The sequence below is a fragment of the Barbus barbus genome (genome assembly GCF_936440315.1).
Source record: "Barbus barbus genome assembly, chromosome: 36".
Lineage (NCBI taxonomy): Eukaryota > Metazoa > Chordata > Actinopteri > Cypriniformes > Cyprinidae > Barbus > Barbus barbus.
In genome coordinates, this window is record NC_136714.1 from 1,497,863 (window position 1) to 1,515,083 (window position 17,221).

General features: G+C 38.8%; 1 pseudogene across 1 annotated transcript in view; it reads right to left on the bottom strand.

Annotated features, from left to right (window-relative positions):
• LOC306856081 (protein Jade-1-like) overlaps positions 1 to 17,221 on the bottom strand; it is a 43,538-nt pseudogene continuing 26,317 nt past the window's right edge. Inside the window, exons 9-12 of the transcript XR_013785771.1 lie at positions 15,148 to 15,660; positions 9,755 to 9,872; positions 6,047 to 6,175; positions 1 to 1,976 (exon numbers count right to left, since the gene is read on the bottom strand). The product of XR_013785771.1 is annotated as a protein Jade-1-like (transcript). The remainder of the gene's footprint in view (positions 1,977 to 6,046; positions 6,176 to 9,754; positions 9,873 to 15,147; positions 15,661 to 17,221) is intronic.

Below are 17,221 nucleotides of genomic sequence, written 5' to 3' on the forward strand. Positions count from 1 at the left end.
TTCAAAATGGCAAGATACCCAAAATTGCCGAGATGGGAAAATTGGGTACCATTTTACTCAGCATGCTGCTATGAATGTAAAATGACCAGATTTTTCTACGCCAAGGTACTGAGGTTACCATAAATGACCCAAAATTTGTTGTGCACTATGACACAAAAGACGACCACCGTGGTTAAACCAAGTGAGTACAAAATTGGTGTTTTGCAATGGCAGTAGACCGAGCTAATCACTCAAAAACTAGAAAAATTAAAAAACGGTCAAGCAACCAACTTTACAACTTCGGACCACCCGAGATGGATTGACCAAACGTCAATATGTGCTTGTCGCACGCCTCCAACAGCAGGCTTCATGTTCGTGAGATTAACCCATGACAGAAGCTGATCTGCCCACTGGCACGCACATACACGCAAGGATGTACGTGTGATTCCGGTACGTCTAGTCTCTGTAAAAGCGAATGAGGCGGTGGATATGACAGGTACATGTGTGCTACATTCCCCGACGGCTATTTGTGCTTATTTGTGTCATATTTTCTCTGTACATCATTTTAAAGCAGCCGCATCCTCTGGAGACACACTACCTCATATTCATATAAAACGAACATAACCTGAACAGACGTCATAATGCCCACGTCATCGTCCCTGTTCCAGGACAGATCCTATTGCTTCCCAAGAGGACACATCCAACAGTGTTCATTTAGACTTTTTCGTTCTTGCTGTTTGTCAAGCACAAATGGTTACGATTGCATAAATGTAAGCGACAGACTAATATGCACTCCAGTCAAAAGTTTTTGAACAGTAAGATTTAAGCTTGGAGTCAGTATAATTATTTTTTTGGAAATTTAATTTAATTTAGCAATGATGCTTTATATTGATCAGAAGTGCTGATAAAAGACATTTATGTATAATGCAGCTGTTTTCAACAATAATAAATATTTGAGCTGCAAATCAGATATTAGAATGATTTCTGAAGGATCATGTGTCTGGAGTAATGATGCTAAAAATTCAGCTTTGAAATCACAGGAATAAATTACATTTTAAAACATTAGAAAACAGTTATTTTAAACAGTAAAATAATTCAAAATTTTACAGTTTTTGCTGTACTTTGGAACAAATAAATGCAGCCTCGGTGAGCAGAAGGACTAAAATCTTACTGTTCAAAAACGTTTGACAGGTAGTGTCACATGAAGCTAGAAAAGAACACACCCCGTTACATCTGAATGTCTAGAAACGGGAGAGAGACGGGCATCCGAAAATGGTTTTAGGAGGCAAGCACGCTTCGCCGCACTACCTCCTCCTTCCCAGCATGCAGTTGGGGCAAGCGCAGCTTCCGGCTAAACGAGCGCAATTCACTGTCACTCTGCTCCGCGTCAGAGAAATAGCCGTCCGTTTCAGTGTCGGGTGTGAAGGTGTTGTTCCCAGTGCTGTTGGGAAGGGAGATCTCCGTCGAGTTGCTCTTAGAGCGTGACTTGCCCTGTCTAGGTAGACGCAGACGCAAGGCCATTTGTGAGCGCTTGCCGCTCTTCTTATCCGCAACGAATCCGCAAGAGCCTCGCTCTTCAGAAATGTGGCACGAGTCCATTTTGGATATGGCTGGCTGCAGAGGGTCCGGTCTGCCGTCGCTGCTGCGGGTGTGATGTACATGACGCGCTCTCTCTCCTCGTTTGGGCCAGGCCTTGCCTTTAACCGCGGACCCGATTCTCGGGAGCGAGACAGATTTTCTGCGGCTGCGCGGCGCGCCCCTCGGCTTGCGGCCCAGCTGGGGCGTTTTCCAGGTGGACTTGATGGAGTGGTCCATCATGAGGCTGAGGAGGCTCTCCTCGTCCTGCAGGAGCTGGTCTGACAGGAGGCTAACCGACGGATCGCGCGTCTCTCTGGATAGAGACCACTGGCTCAGCATGTTATCTGCCGTGATGTGAACGGACTGTGCCAGCCAGCTGTCAAACAGCGAGCCGTCCAGCGGGAAGGATTTGGAGAAACCTGTGGAAGAGATATACATTAAACATCATGTGCTGATATACAGTACTACTTTATATTACAATAATGAACAGCCATTATATTCAGGGTTTGAATTTAACTTTTTCACTCACCAGCCAATTTGACAACTAAATTTTTAAGTTACCTACTAGCCCAAAATGTATTATATATTTTAAAACTGATATAAACCAACAGCTTTCGGCTATCCACACTGGATGAGACAAAGTGGGAATTGCAATTTGCAAAACCCTTGAACTGTGTGTCAGTAAGTCATTAATGGAACGAGGCATCAGATTACTGTCAGGGATTTGTCATGTCGCGCCACATCCAGTCTAGACAACATCAGCGTCGCTGATCATAATGGGTCCTATTGTATTTTGTAGACCCAGGCGAGTCTTCAGTTGTTTTTAGACTCTTCATTGTTGCTTCAATGCAAAGAAAACTAGTGCCTGTCGCACCGTTATTTGTCAGATAAGTTCAAGTAAGCTAATTATTAGGCTGTATTTACGTGCCCAAGTAATTAAAGGGGTCATGACATGAGGAATCAAAATTGTCTTGATCTTTTGGCATACAAGAGGTCTTTATATCATTAAAACATCCTGCAAGTTTCATAGCTTAAAACGTCCTCTTCATTATAGACAAAGCATTTACTTGATCGAGCTCCAAAGACGGCTCGTTTTGGATCCAATGGGGCAAGGTGACGTCACCTAGCACCAGTCGTTTGCATAAACACGCCTCCAGAGCAAGACATCGACTAATAGTCTTCTTCTTGGGCATCATAAGCTCCGCCCACTGGCGCTCACTCGCTTAACGGGCTTGATCACGCTTAAAGCGAGTGTTGCGTCGCGTCAAAAGCAAATAGAAATTACAATAACTTCCTCTATCTTGTCTACACTGGATACAGTACACAGATGTGCGTTCACTTTCTGACACAGTCCACTCACTCGGGTCTGTCGTCAGGACAAATACAGTGAAAGAGCGTTCGCTTCAACGTGTTTGGTTTAAACCGCTCGTTCAGGTCTTTGTACAGATATCAGAAGGATCCCAGTGTAAGGAACAAGTGGATAGTTTTATTTTTAATGGCATCCCGGATTGTGTCAAGAGGATTGTCCGGAGCGTTTTTCTTTGTGAACTCTCCATGACACTGAGGCCGTTTACAAAAAACGTTTGTTGAAAGATGAAGCTGTAGCATACTTTATCTGACTGCAGCTGCATCACAAACCGTAAGTACATGATTTAATAAAGCTTTGTCTGGAAATGACCATTTTATTTTGATTATGTGTCAAAACACTCACATGCAATAGCGAGGGGGCATTGATACGGTTTCCTATGCAATGACGGTAGCCAATCATAACAGTGGCCGATTACTGAGAAGCCTTAAAGGACACGCCCCTTAAAAACAGCCCGTTTCAGAGAATGAGGGTTGAAAATAATCATTTTTCCACATATTTATTTTTTTGTGATTTTTTTTTTTTACATGATAAGTAAACCTCAAAAACATTAAAATAATTCCAAAATCCATGTCATGACCCCTTTAATGAGTGAAAATAATTTACAAAAAGTAACCTGCAAAATTGGCAGATGATTTTTACCCGCATTTGGCAGGTTGTTGGATGTTAATTTCAAACCCTGATTATATTGTTATCGTGGGCACTTCAAAACAGTGAGTAATTATTAAATTATTCAGATTTTTAGAATGCATTTTAAAAATACTTTTCCTATCATCCGGTAAAAATGCACAACAGTACTGTCTGCTGTGCTAAAGAGGCGCGCGCACACTGATAAAAAAACAAGCACATTTACGCTCTGACTGCAGATGGCGCTGCAGAAACAGCAGAAATGCGGCTGTTACGCTGGTAACTCTTTAAACAAAGCAGTAGAGCCCTGCACAGGCCTCAAATTTAGGCCCAAGCCCGGCCCACGTCCGACAGCTTATCAGAATTACCGGCCCGAGCCCGTCTTTTTTGTCCCCCTTCTCCTAAAACGGTTTATACTACTGTTTCGGCTATTAAAATAATTCAGTTTTGTGTGTAATTGCTAAATTATTATATTTCGTTTTGTTTTTTTATTAAGTTAATTTAGTTTGGAGCATTTTTGTTCGTTAAATAGCCTATAAGTTTTTGTTTTTTTAAAGTAACGACCAAGCGGCCAGCGGCATGAGCTGATCATAGCCTATGTTTGATCAATTTAGCCTTCTCATATCATCACGCCTTGCCTAAAATAAAATCTATAGCTATACTAAAACAGTTCAAGTATATAACAATGTTTAAACGTTAAACCTGCGCTATAATAATAATGTGCGTAGTCTATATCTGAGTTTGTACGGAGAGAGGAAGCTAAAGCTGCTCTGCAGGACATGGAGGCACCAGCAAACACTTGGATTTTTTTCAGTGGAAACAAATTCAAATAGCCTACGCAGTAATTTTTTTTTATAAAAGGTAAGAGTAATACATCATTCGGAGCTGTAAAGGGTCTACTTGTATTTGTGTGCACTCACAATACCAACAAAAGGCAGCTCTTTTATAAAACAAACATGATGCGCTTTCTGCCGTCTCGTCTTGAACAGGAGCGCTTCACAAAACTAGCTGAGCGAATACATGCCTCACAGTCATGATAAATATATCTATAGAAAGCTTTAAATTATCACTTAACGAAACAAAAAAAATTGCGCGTCTAATGAGGAGACGGCGAGTCAGGATCAGCAACACGGACTCAGAAAACATTAGTTTATTAGTAAATAATTCAAATATCTCCTTACTATTTCCTGCAGACACATTCATGGTTATGTTTGCTGGGGTTTTGCAGCAAGCTTTAGTCTATTGCGCAGAACTATTCAGCTGCTGCGGGACACTAAACACCATCGAGCTGCTCTCAGTCGCGGCGCGGTCTCCTGTTGTTTCCACCAGCGCGGCTATTTTTTTCATCACTAAATGATAGATGTCTACAATATACAAATAAGGAGAAACCCAAAACAGGCCCGAGGCCCGGCCCGGCCCGCGTCTGAACTATGACGTGGAAATTGGCCCGAAGCTCGGCCCTAGAGGCGTAAAAAGTCGGGGCCCGTCGGGCGCGGGCCGAAATGCAGGGCTCTACAAAGCAGCTGCTTACTTTCCATTTCTGACCAGGATTTAAATGTTTTAAGCAGCCATTCAGATTTCTGTATGCGCTATCGCTATGTTCATCACAGCACCAAATACTTGATACTTAAAGACTTAACAGACTATTTATTTTCAAAATAAAACATTTTTGCATTTTAATCTGGCCTACAACGAGCCCTAGATATGGATTGAAAATGTTCAGATTTTTTTATAGGCCTACTGTTCAGTAACACTTTACAATAAGAGTCCATTAGTTGATTAATTATTGTTTAACCTAAAAATGAGCAGCAGAACAAAAATTAATCTGAGAATCTTTGAATTGAAGTAGTTTGTCTTGCCTAAGAAGTATTTTAAGAGCCTGCATTTTAAAGGGTAACTGAATTGCACTGCTGGTCATTGTATTGAATCAGTCGAATTGAATCATAATGATTTTAAATCATTTGAATATAATTGAATTGGCCATCACCCCAACACTCACTGCTCATCTCCAGTGTTGGGGTTAACGTGTCACAAGTAACAAGTTACGTAATCCAATTACTTTTTCACGTAACTAGTAAAGTAACGCATTACTTTAAAATTTACAAAAAATATCTGAGTTACTTCAAATAAATAACACAAGTTACTTTGTTTTCCCATTTATTCACCAACATCTTTCCTGTCCTATGTTGAGAGAAATTGGGAGTAAGTGCAGAGACGCTTCCTTTAAGATGAGGCTTATTCATTTCACTTTTGGTGTGAAAGGGACAAAAATATAACTTATGGGTTTCTTGTTTTTAAAACTAAATAAGCAAGCCCAGCTCAAGTGACAAAAAGTAATGCAAAAGTAATGTAATGCATTACTTTTCATAAAAAGTAATGTTACTTTAAGGAGTAATGCAATATTGTAACTTTCCCCTCATCTCATCTCAGAGAGTAAAAGTCTTTTTTGGCAGATCTGTATATGAAAGCGAACACATCATTCAGTTACACACTTACCCAACTGTGTGAATAGAGAGTTGTCATCTGATCTCCATTTGTCTTTCTTTTCTGGACTCCTCTTCCTCCTTTCTTTCACTCGTTCCCTGACTCCATTGCGATGAATCTTCTCCCCTCTCCGAGTATTTACTATAAAGCGCAGAATATAAAAGAGCATGCAAAATACTTAAAATGTGCAATTAAACCTCTTACAGCTGGCAACTGCATTTGAGCATTTATTTTTATATTCAGTGCTTCTCAAAGTTGTCCTGAGACCCTTATTTTGAACGTTTCCCTCATCTAACACCAGATTCAGATCATCAGCTCAGGGTAGACTGCAAGACATGAGGACATGCGATGTGTGCGGTGTCTATAGCACAGCTTTGTGAAGCACTGAGTTTTGAGGAAACACTAGGTTTTAAACATTTTAAACAGTCCACAAGAGGGTGCAAGACAAATCTAAAACAAACAGCACCTCGTTTACTGCAAAGAACAAACCTGGCCGTTAAAAAGTGCATTTCATTTTAAATCATCCTTTAAATTTAAGATTTAATGCAAATTCATTCATTTCAGACTAAAATAGCATCCAACTCAAGCCTACAAAAGTCTACAAGTCTTGTTAGTCGATGAGACAAATTAAATGAATCAATTTAAACATGAACATTTAAAGTAACAAAACATGAGAACTGTCCTAATGTCATAATGAAAACTCTGAAAAACAGTATTGTGATTTTTTGTTTTATTTGAACTCATTCTTCATATTTTAGTGCATTGTTACAGAAAGAGCACATTCTTATTGCATCTTATATCAGTGAGAAACATTTCATGTCGACTGATGCAGATTTAACGGTCATGAAATTTTGTGGGGGAATAATTCTGTCATCAGAATGTGTTTGGGAATCATTCCCAGTCTGAACAGCCACAATAATTTCAGTTATATGATACAATAATGCAGATTTTTAACAATGTTAATTGTTATATTCCAAGATGAGCACTTACTAGACTAAAGCAGTTTAGCTTTAATTGATTATCCAGACATAATTTTTCAGAAAAACCATATGATCATCGGGCTTCTGAGGAATGTTTGTTTATCTCTCAATCATCATTGCATTATATGTTTTGAAACTACAGAGCTTTGATCAGAAAACTAAGCATATCTTCTTATAAGACACACACTATATTGCCAAAAGTATTGGCACCCCCTTCTTTAGAACAGAAGGCGGCACTTCCAAAACTGTGGCAACAAAGATGGAAACATAATTCATGTATTTAAAAATTGTATTTCCATCTCTGTTGCAACAGTTTTGGACGCGTCTAAAATGACTGAACTCTTATCCTTGTGTACAAGTGTTTGGTGATGAGTTTTTGGCTCAAGGTCTGCATATAAAGTCACACCAGAGGTGTTCAGCTGGGATCAGGACTTGTCTTTCTGCAGACCAGTCCAGTTCTTCCACACTGACTCAATCAATCATGTCTTTCTGAACCGTGTCTTATACACAGAGACACTGTCATGTTAGAATAGAAAAGGGTTCTGTCCAAACTGTTTCTATAAAATTAAAAACACACAATTCCCTAGAATATCATTATATGCTTAAACATTAAGATTTATACTCATGGAAATTACTAAAGTAGTCAAACCTGTTCATTAGAAGGGGGTGCCAATACTTTTGGAATATAGTGCATTTTTATATAATTTACATTACAAGCTATCAGTTTTTCATCTTAAATTTTCATCCATATAAATATCAGCATCTGCACCAAATTGCATGTTTTTGCTCAGTTTGAGTCATAGAATAAAACTGTATTTATTTATTTATACAGAGTTTCTGAATTGTAATTTTAAATGATCTGGAATTAAAATATAAGAGCTAACTTAAAGCTTAAATCAAAAAAGCATTTCTTAGATTTTTTTTATATAATAAAGGTTATTTTTTAATAAAACCCCACAAAATCACAAAAACCCACAAATTAGAAAATGTAACAAATCAGGCTGCAATCAGCCACTTAAAATAGATAAAAGGAAAGTAGCTCAGATGTGATGTCAAGAGGTTTTGGTTGTAGTGTATCTTGCATAAGGGAAATAATGTACAGATTAACCTTCAGCTTTCTTGTTGAGGGTTGAGGACCGTGCTGATGAGGCTCGCAGGCCTGGCGGCCGCATGCCAATCTGTGTGTTTTTTTGGAAGACAGAATAAATATGGGTCTTAAAGGGGTCATCGGAAGCAAAATTCACTTTTACATGTTGTTTGAACATAAATGTGTGTTGGCAGTGTGTGTACACATCCACCTTATAATGACAAAAATCCACCCAGAGGTTTTTAGTTAAAAAAATATCCCCTTTTTCAAATCAGGCCATTCTCAGCTTCTGGTCTGTGTGACGTCACACAGACCCAGGCCCCTCCCACGATAGTTTATTGACACGGCCGTCTTACCTTAGACCCGCACTGAGTGAGCTGTGAACAGTCCGCCATTGTTTCGATGCCAGAGCAGGGATGAAGACAAGAATGGCTCCATAGCGATTGAGGTGTTCTGTTGTTGGATGTAATAATGAACACAGCAGTTGTCATTTACTCCCGACATCTGAGCCGCTGAAGACGCAGAGGATTACGTTTGCTTTTGAAGGGAATGTGCCCCCGATCTACCTAAACGCATCTATGTTCGCGCGAATCATTCGTGATCCAGCTTCACCTCCAGAAGAAGTGAGTATAAGGGGTTTTTTTTATGAATCTTTGCAAATCGCCTTTCCTTATAATCTGCTAGTTAGCAAGTTTCACGGCTAAAGTTTACAGTCTCGTGAGAACATCTCGTCACCCCACAGAAGAGAGGGGCGGGGTCAGCAGAGCTCATTAGCATTTAAAGAGACATGCACTGAAACGGCTTGCTGTAAACAGGGTAAAAAGGGTGTTGTTTTCCACTACCATTAAGAAATTGTAACCAAATCATGTTATAGACTTTTCATTAAGACCCTAAAGAATCATATTAACTTATGGAAAATGGGCATCCGATGACCCCTTTAACAGCAGATGACAGAAAGCCAGCGAGCAGAGAGAAGTGCTGAGTCAGAGATTCAGGAATAATGAACACTGCAACGAGGGATCCGACCAAACGCAGCTCCTTCATACAGCAGTGTGTGAAAAACTTGAATGTCTCATGAATGCAGAACACTCTTTATTGTTTTAAGCATTAAAGATATTAGATTTGTTTGATAAACCTAGCAAAATCAACTGTATGTCATAATATCAAATGAACAAAGTGGTTCCAAAGACTGAGACTTTGGTGGATGCTTGTTTATTGTTTTGTTTTTTTACCCAATCTTGATGCCCTAAACTATTAACAAATGCACCTGCTTATTGTGGACTGTTTCAGAACGGTTTAATTTTGATATTCTATCTTATCATCTATTTTATTTTTATAAACGTTTAATATTTAAATGACATACAACAACAACAACAAAAAGACACAAATCTGGTAAAAGGCTAGGAGTGACTGCAAACATCATAGACAGTATGAAAAATGAAACCGATCATTTTAAGTTTGTGCACCTTTCACTGACCTATTGTTTAAAATAGAAAAAAAACATGTTTGAAGGATCTATTTTGAAGCCTATTTGTGGCTAATGCTGTAAATGAACTATACTTTGGGGCATCGCCAGCTTAGATCACGTGCCATGGGTTAAAACTGGCACCGATCAAAATGGCAAAAGAAAAACACAAGAGATTGTTTTCATACCTCCAACCAGGTCCTTCTCTAAGAGCTGAATCTGCAAGGCAAAGATCTTCTCCTGCAGGTTGCATAAAGAGTGTTTGATCTTCTCTCTGCGTGTGACCATGCAGCACAAGTTTCTGACCTGAAAGAAAACACACCGTTTATATTTAAATGACGAACTGAAATCACTATGGTTAGGATGTTAGGTGTTTCTAGTGTAAAACATGCAGTGATAATGCTCACGTGACATATAACTCATTCTGATCTGTTCCATGTGACTGATTTTTACATTTACATTCAGATTAAAATTAAAGTCCAAATTGATTACGTTCTTTCTCAATCTACACTGATGATGATCCACACACACACACACAATAAAAATATATACAACACCTTAATAATTAAAACTTTAATATCTCCAAATATCACTTAAGTGATTGCTTTATACAAACCATAAATGCCTAAAAATCCAACAAATAATTTGGTCTAAGAGTTACATCAATTATCTAGGTTTTCATGAAAAATAATGGTCAAAAGAGAAAAGCACACGCATGCATTGAGATACTTCTCCATAATGGAGCGCTAGGGTGACGCGAAGGAGAAGAATTGTTGTTTTCTTTGCGCACAAAAAGTATTCTCATAGCTTCATAAAAACCACTGGTGTCACATGGACCGCTTTAACAATGTCCTTACTGCATTTCTGGACCTGGGAACATTTCAGTTGCGTTGCTGTCTATGGGAGGGTCAGAGAGCTCTCAGATTTCATCAAACATATCTTAATTTGTGTTCTGAAGATGAACTTACAGGCTTGGAGTAATTAATGATAGAATTTTCATGTTTGGGTGAACTATCCCTTTAAGCACCGTTTTTCTTTCTGTTTTGTAATAAAGAACCTTAGGTTGTCAAATTAAATAGTAATGTAAATTAACAAATTCAATTCAAGCTCTAAAACATTCATCTTATATTATATTATAGTCTTATGTAACTTTATTGCTTTGAGTTTGATGAACAAACTATTTAAGGCAATCGGTTTCCTCAAACCATTTAAGTAGCCAAGTTGTTTTACTCTAATAATTGACTGAGCCAACACTAAAAAAAATAAGTTAATGTAACGATGTAAATGAGTTACAGTACTCATATGTATTAGTTTTAAAACTTAAATGGTTTAAGGCAATCGGTTTCCTCAAACGGTTTGAGTTACTGCAACTTGTCGGGTTTTACAGTGTACTAATTGCAGAATTAGTTGCAGCTATAGCATTAGTTGCATCAGCTGAGTTTTCACAGCGAAGTCCTTGAGCTTGCTGGTTCAGCTCTGTCCAGTCTCTTGCATATGTCCTCTGTGTGTGTGTGTGTGAGTGTGTGAGATAAGAGAGGCAGGTACGGGTAGACAGTAGGAGGACAGCTGAGACCTCTCTGAAGTGGATGATGATATAGAGAGCAGAATATAACAGATTATTCTAGAATGAGACGAAGTGGCAGAAGTCAAGAACCTTATCTGAGGACAAAAGAGCAGCCTTCCCTTATCTCCTGCGACACTATTTATTTTATTTTAAATCTTTAAAACTATCTACTCCTTTACTTTTCTACATTCCTGCACACCCATCATCTTATCCTCCTTCCTATCAACAGTACTTACCAAGATATGCAAACCATTTAGTCTCCAGTGCAGCAACCTGTTGTCAGGTTCTCAGAGGCTTTGATTAAGTAAGGAAGACTGAGATAAGATTCACAAGGGACAGAATTACTGCGCCAGAAATACTTAGATTTATGATGAGGTGAGATTACAGTGACTGGTGATACACCAGGAGGATGTGATCACAGACGGACAGACGGATGGATGGGAAGATTGACTGGATGGATGGACAGATGATTGGATGGATGGATGGATGGATGGATGGACGGCATGATTGGATGGATGGATGGATGGATGGATGGACGGCATGATTGGATGGATGGGACGGATGACTGGATGGAAGGACTGATGAACAGACAGAATAGTTGGATGAAATGGATGGATGAATGATTGGATGGATGAATCGGATGTAAAGAATGGTCAGATGGGATGGCTGAACAGAATTTATGAATGGATGGACAGAATGGTTGGATAGAAGGTATGGAATATATGGATGGATGGATGGATGGGATGGGGTGGTTGAACAGAATGGATGGACAAAATGGTTGAATAGTTGTTTGGATAATAGATATGTCTCGGTAGATGCCACATTTGACGGCTCCAGACATGTTGATGCACCTGCCATCTTGGGACAGTCTATATGTCGTCACTCACAATAAAAATCCTTAAGATACCGTTTCAAGATGCAACAACATTGCGCAGCATCTGGTTGTAAAACCACCTAATTTAAATCCCTAAAGAAACTGGACGAACTTTCACAGGTAACAATGTGTTAGTTTGTGTTTTTATAATGTGTTAACTCAATATTACATGTTTTTTAAAATAAAGTAAATACCTTGTTAGTAAACGGCTTTGTCTTGTTGCATTGCGTTAGTTTAGCAAAAGCATCTTCTGAAGTCTACTATAGATATAGATATTTAAACATGCATATAACTACAGTTGCAGATGCACCTGCAACTTTATCTCGAGTCTTCACGGACCAGCTTCGACGTTCCAATATGGCAGACAGCTTACATATAGCAGTCCACAGAAACAGCTAATAGGGCATCTACACTAAAAAATGCTGGGTTAAATACAACCCAGTGCCGGGTGAAATATGGACAAACCCAAGAATTGGGTTGTTTTGACCCAGTGGTTGGGTTAAATGTTTAACCCAACCTTCTGGGTAGTAACCCAAACGCTGGGTCAAATCAACCCAATTGCTGGGTTTGTCCATATTTTAACCAGCACTGGGTTGTGTTTAACCCAGCATTTTTAAGAGTATAGCTATACAAACCTATGGGTTCGATAAAATGGATGGATGGATGAACTGAATGATTGGATGAATGGATGGACAGATGAAATAGTTAAGATGCAATAAGTAAGAAAATTTGTACTTAACCTTTTCACAGACAGATATCGTGATGCATCATTATAGGATTTTTTAGAAATATATAGATTATCGCAGAATCACTGTATATTAGCGTTATCGTGAGCCATGTATTGTGATTATATCGTATCGTGAGGTACCCTGCGATTCCCACCCCTAATACAAAGTAGTAGTTTTCCTTATCTATGAGCTGAATGCATGTAACGGTGAAAAGTCAAACTTAAAAGAATTTAAATTTGACTAAACTTAAACCTTTATAACATTACACAAAGTACATTATCAATAGTTAAGACAATCATTGGCACTGGGCACCCAATTTTTGTGACGTCGCACCAATAGAAACGGTTTCAAAAGTAAAGTCCCTTGTCGGTCATTGCTCATCTCCATCGCAGCAAGTTAGAACAAAAAACCTGTTTAAACTTTTGGATACAATTTGCATAATTTCGTGGTCCATTTTCTATTGTCAATAGAGAAGTCATTTTTAAACCAAGTAGCTTTATGTTTGCCAACATGACAAATGTGCATGTCCAACTTGAACCTATCGCGAAATCTGCATGGGGAAATATTTCTCAAATGCGTGGTTTTCTTTTTAAAACGACTGGATTTCACTAGGAATGGAACGATTACCAGTTTGACAATAAATTCCAAGTCTGGTTAAGACAATGCAAGTCATGTCAGAATTTTGTACTGCGGCTCTGGCTGTAATACAGGATTGCCTGTAATAATAATGTTCAGGAAACCTGTTAGTGCTGCACGATCGCAACCTCGGTTCAAACACCCACGCAATCTAATTTCTAAATGGCAACAATTCGCCCGTGTCTATTAAACCATACCGGAACATTCAAATCTGCGTTTGCTGCGGCTGACACAGAGTAGACATGTTTGGGTAAGAAACAGCTTAACAAGCAGTCTTTTTAACTACACAGTATTACTTCTGTCTTACAGTCATTCATTTCACAGAAATACTGGGATGAAAGTTTATAGTTCAGATATAAACAAGGATGTCTATGGTAGCGATCAAAATAGAGCAAATCCCCTTTTTAAAGTAACTGGCGCTTCAAATAACGTTTGTGTTGTTTGCATTGTTTCGACAAGTGACTGTTAAAAATGTGTTTGTCATTGAATCATTCACTCAAGAGATTCGTTCAAAAATGCTGAAACAAGTGAAGTATTTATGAGCGAGTTATTGAGTGCGTTTACATGCACCCTCTAAATGCGATTATAATGACATGTCAATATTGCGATTAAACTTTACCTCATCTAAACGCAATACTTCGATCTAAATAATGCAATTAAGCTCATAACCGCAGGAAGCATAATCGTATTAACATAGGTGGCGTATGCTGATTTTAAAGTAAATATACAGGCATGTAAACACCTTAATCGCATTATTGCCGCTCTGACCAAAGTGCGCATGTGTTCATGATGTACATGAATGAAGTGACACGCACCTGTAATAATACAGCTGCTCTGTTCGTGCTCATCATCAGTTCTCTTTTCAATGCAGTTCAGTCAGTGTACTGTTGGAGTAACTGAAAAACTCAGGGTATTGATTTATTTCGAGTCAAAGAGTGTCAGGCATGTTAAAAAACTGTGGATTAGTGCTTACTGGAGACGTGAAACGTTTCAAACGATTAAGTCCAAATTGGTGAACTTGTTCAACAGGTTAGGAAGAACAGGTTAAATAGAACGAGTAGTTCGTAAACCGGACATCACTAGTAATACGCAGATTAGAAACGATGGCGGGGAAGAAAGCGTCGCATTTCTGAGGAACTGAGGAAAAGTTCAAGTTGTCGACGTAAATAAATTAAAACAGCGGCCATGTAACACACCTACTCTTTCTGAATCCATCATTTGTGCTGTGCATTGGCGTATGTGAATAATGGCGGTAACAAATAACCACAATTCTTAGCGAACTATAAGAATAATGGAAATTGCATGTAAACGGGAGTAAAGAGCTTCATTCAGATTAATTAAACAGACTGAAGGTCATTGCACACTGAGCGTTTTTTCAGTTTTTCCGTATTCGTCATCTCTTCCTATCAAAATGCTTGCTACGGATGCGAAAACGCAGAAAAATCGAACGAGATCCGAATTTTTTTTAATAACGGACAAAAGTTTCGGAGGCAGTGTGTAAACGTGATTGAGTCCAAAATGTTTGCACGTTAAAAAATAAATACGACCTCATGTTGTGTCAGTGTGCAATGACCTTGACTTTTAAATAGACTGCAGCAATTCATATTTTGTCACACATTATTTTGGGAATCGTGGGAGAATCGTGATCGCTATTTGAGACCAAAAAAAATTGTGATTCTCAGTTTATCCAGAATTGTGCAGCTCTAAAACCTGTTTAAAACAATCATTATTGAGAGCTTGACAGATGAGAACATGTGAGAAAAGAGCAGAAATACTCACCCTCTCGAGATCCTGACGCAAATGGGTGAAGAGCTTCAGACGACGATACAAAACATCCTGCTCCTGCTGGGCGAGATTGTCCACCTCGTCCCTCTTGAGGGCCACCAGCGGCTGGTTGAAGTTGGCCTTTCGTCGCAGTTTCCAGTACTGGTAAAGGAAGTCCACATGAGCGTCTGGCAGGGAAAGGCTTTCTGCGATTTCCTTGGCGTCCACGAATCTGTAAAACTCATCTTCAAGCTCTTGCAGCTTCTGCTTGCGTTGTCTGGCTTTCTCCTGTTCTGCTTGGTCCTGCTTCAGACGATCCAAGTGCATCTCCGATAGATCGGAACCAGCGTGCCGCATTTCGGGTCTGGCCACATTCCCGCCGCTGTTTGAGCGAGTGACGCTGCTGTGCTCTAGACAGTACGATTTGAAGCGCACCTCGTCGTTCTCTGCCAGAGTGGTGCACATCTCTAGTCCGTGGTCGAACGCACAGGTCACGTGGAAGGCCACGATGCAGGATGGCATGGAGCACTGCGTAAGCAAAACGGCATGTTTAGAGCACTGGTTCTACATTGTCATCACCAGCTGCCAATTGTTCAAAAAATTTAATCTGGATCAGAATAATCTGGATTTGGAAATCCCATATTTTGCGATCCAGGATCAGGTAACCCATTTTCAAAACTGGATTGGATCACCCTAATCCAGAAACACACTTCTTCAGATTTTCAGATCTGGATTCCTAGTGCTCTATGGAGCCCCAAAAGGGACATGGTGATGGAAAAACAATTAGATGGGGAAAAAAATACCAATGTTTTGCATAGCTACTTCTGACTGGTCCATCTCTGATGATTATGCCATTGTGGTTTACAATGAGTGATTAAAAAAAACAAAACTTTGAATTAAAAGTAATATATCCCCAAAACAGCTGTCAATATTAAACAAAAATACTACGTTACAAATGTATTTTTTTGGACCAGTTTTAAAGTTATTACATTTTTGTTCCTGAAATCCATCCTTCTCTGCTGGGATCAGAATAATCCCTTTTTTTTGGATCAAAAGTATCTTACTAAAACGTTTTGAACAACACAAACTGAGGATTTAATCCAGATCAAAACCAAGATTGGATTTTGTGATCTAATCCGAATTCAGAATCCTTTTTTTCTTTTAAACAACCCATTTTCAAGATTTCATCCACTCCGATGGCCAAAATCCCATCAGATTACTTGTCATCAGAACAACTGGCCCCAGAGCTGGGTAGTAACTCATTACATGTAATCTGGGTTATCTTGTAGTTAGATTACATTGCATTTTAAAACAATTGTAATTTATTGTACTTACTGATTATATGATTACAACATTATTCACACAATAGCAATAAATTATTCATAATTTCCTGATTCTCCCCAATTCTTTTTTTCCATCTATTAAAAGACAGCCTTTCTAAAACAGCCTATGAGTTGTCCAGTCTTCCAGTTTTGAGGACATTCACACAAAGACCAGACACTAGTCAGATGGATATAATTACACAAACTGAGACGCCACACAACATTTGAGCGCTGGATTTACAAAAATATTTTCTCAACACTTAAACAATGCTTCAACTACTGATGAACATTCATTTTATTTGAATTATAACTCAATTTAACCATGTATTACAGTGCCTTTGGAAGGGTTTTGTCTTTCAAACTATTTACATTTCTATGTAATTAAATATAAGCATTTCATTAAACTCACAACCCCCTGCAGTTCCTTCACAAACCCCAGTTTGGGAAACCTTGACACAATGTAATGTTTAATGCACACATGTTGTTAATAACAACAAATGGATGATATTTTCTTAAGTTTTGTATTTTTATATCAATATAGTACAGGATTATCTGATCTAAATCAACGTGATAAATGAGTAAGGTCAAAAGTAGTCTGATTATTACCTAAAATGTGTAATGAAATGGACTACGTTACTAACTACAATTACGTAACTTGGAATCAGTAACAAACTACAGCTTGTAAGTAATCTACCCAGCACTGCTCTTCACTTTCCCACCCTTACATCTTTTCAAAATGATACACAAAATGAAAAATTGAGGAACTG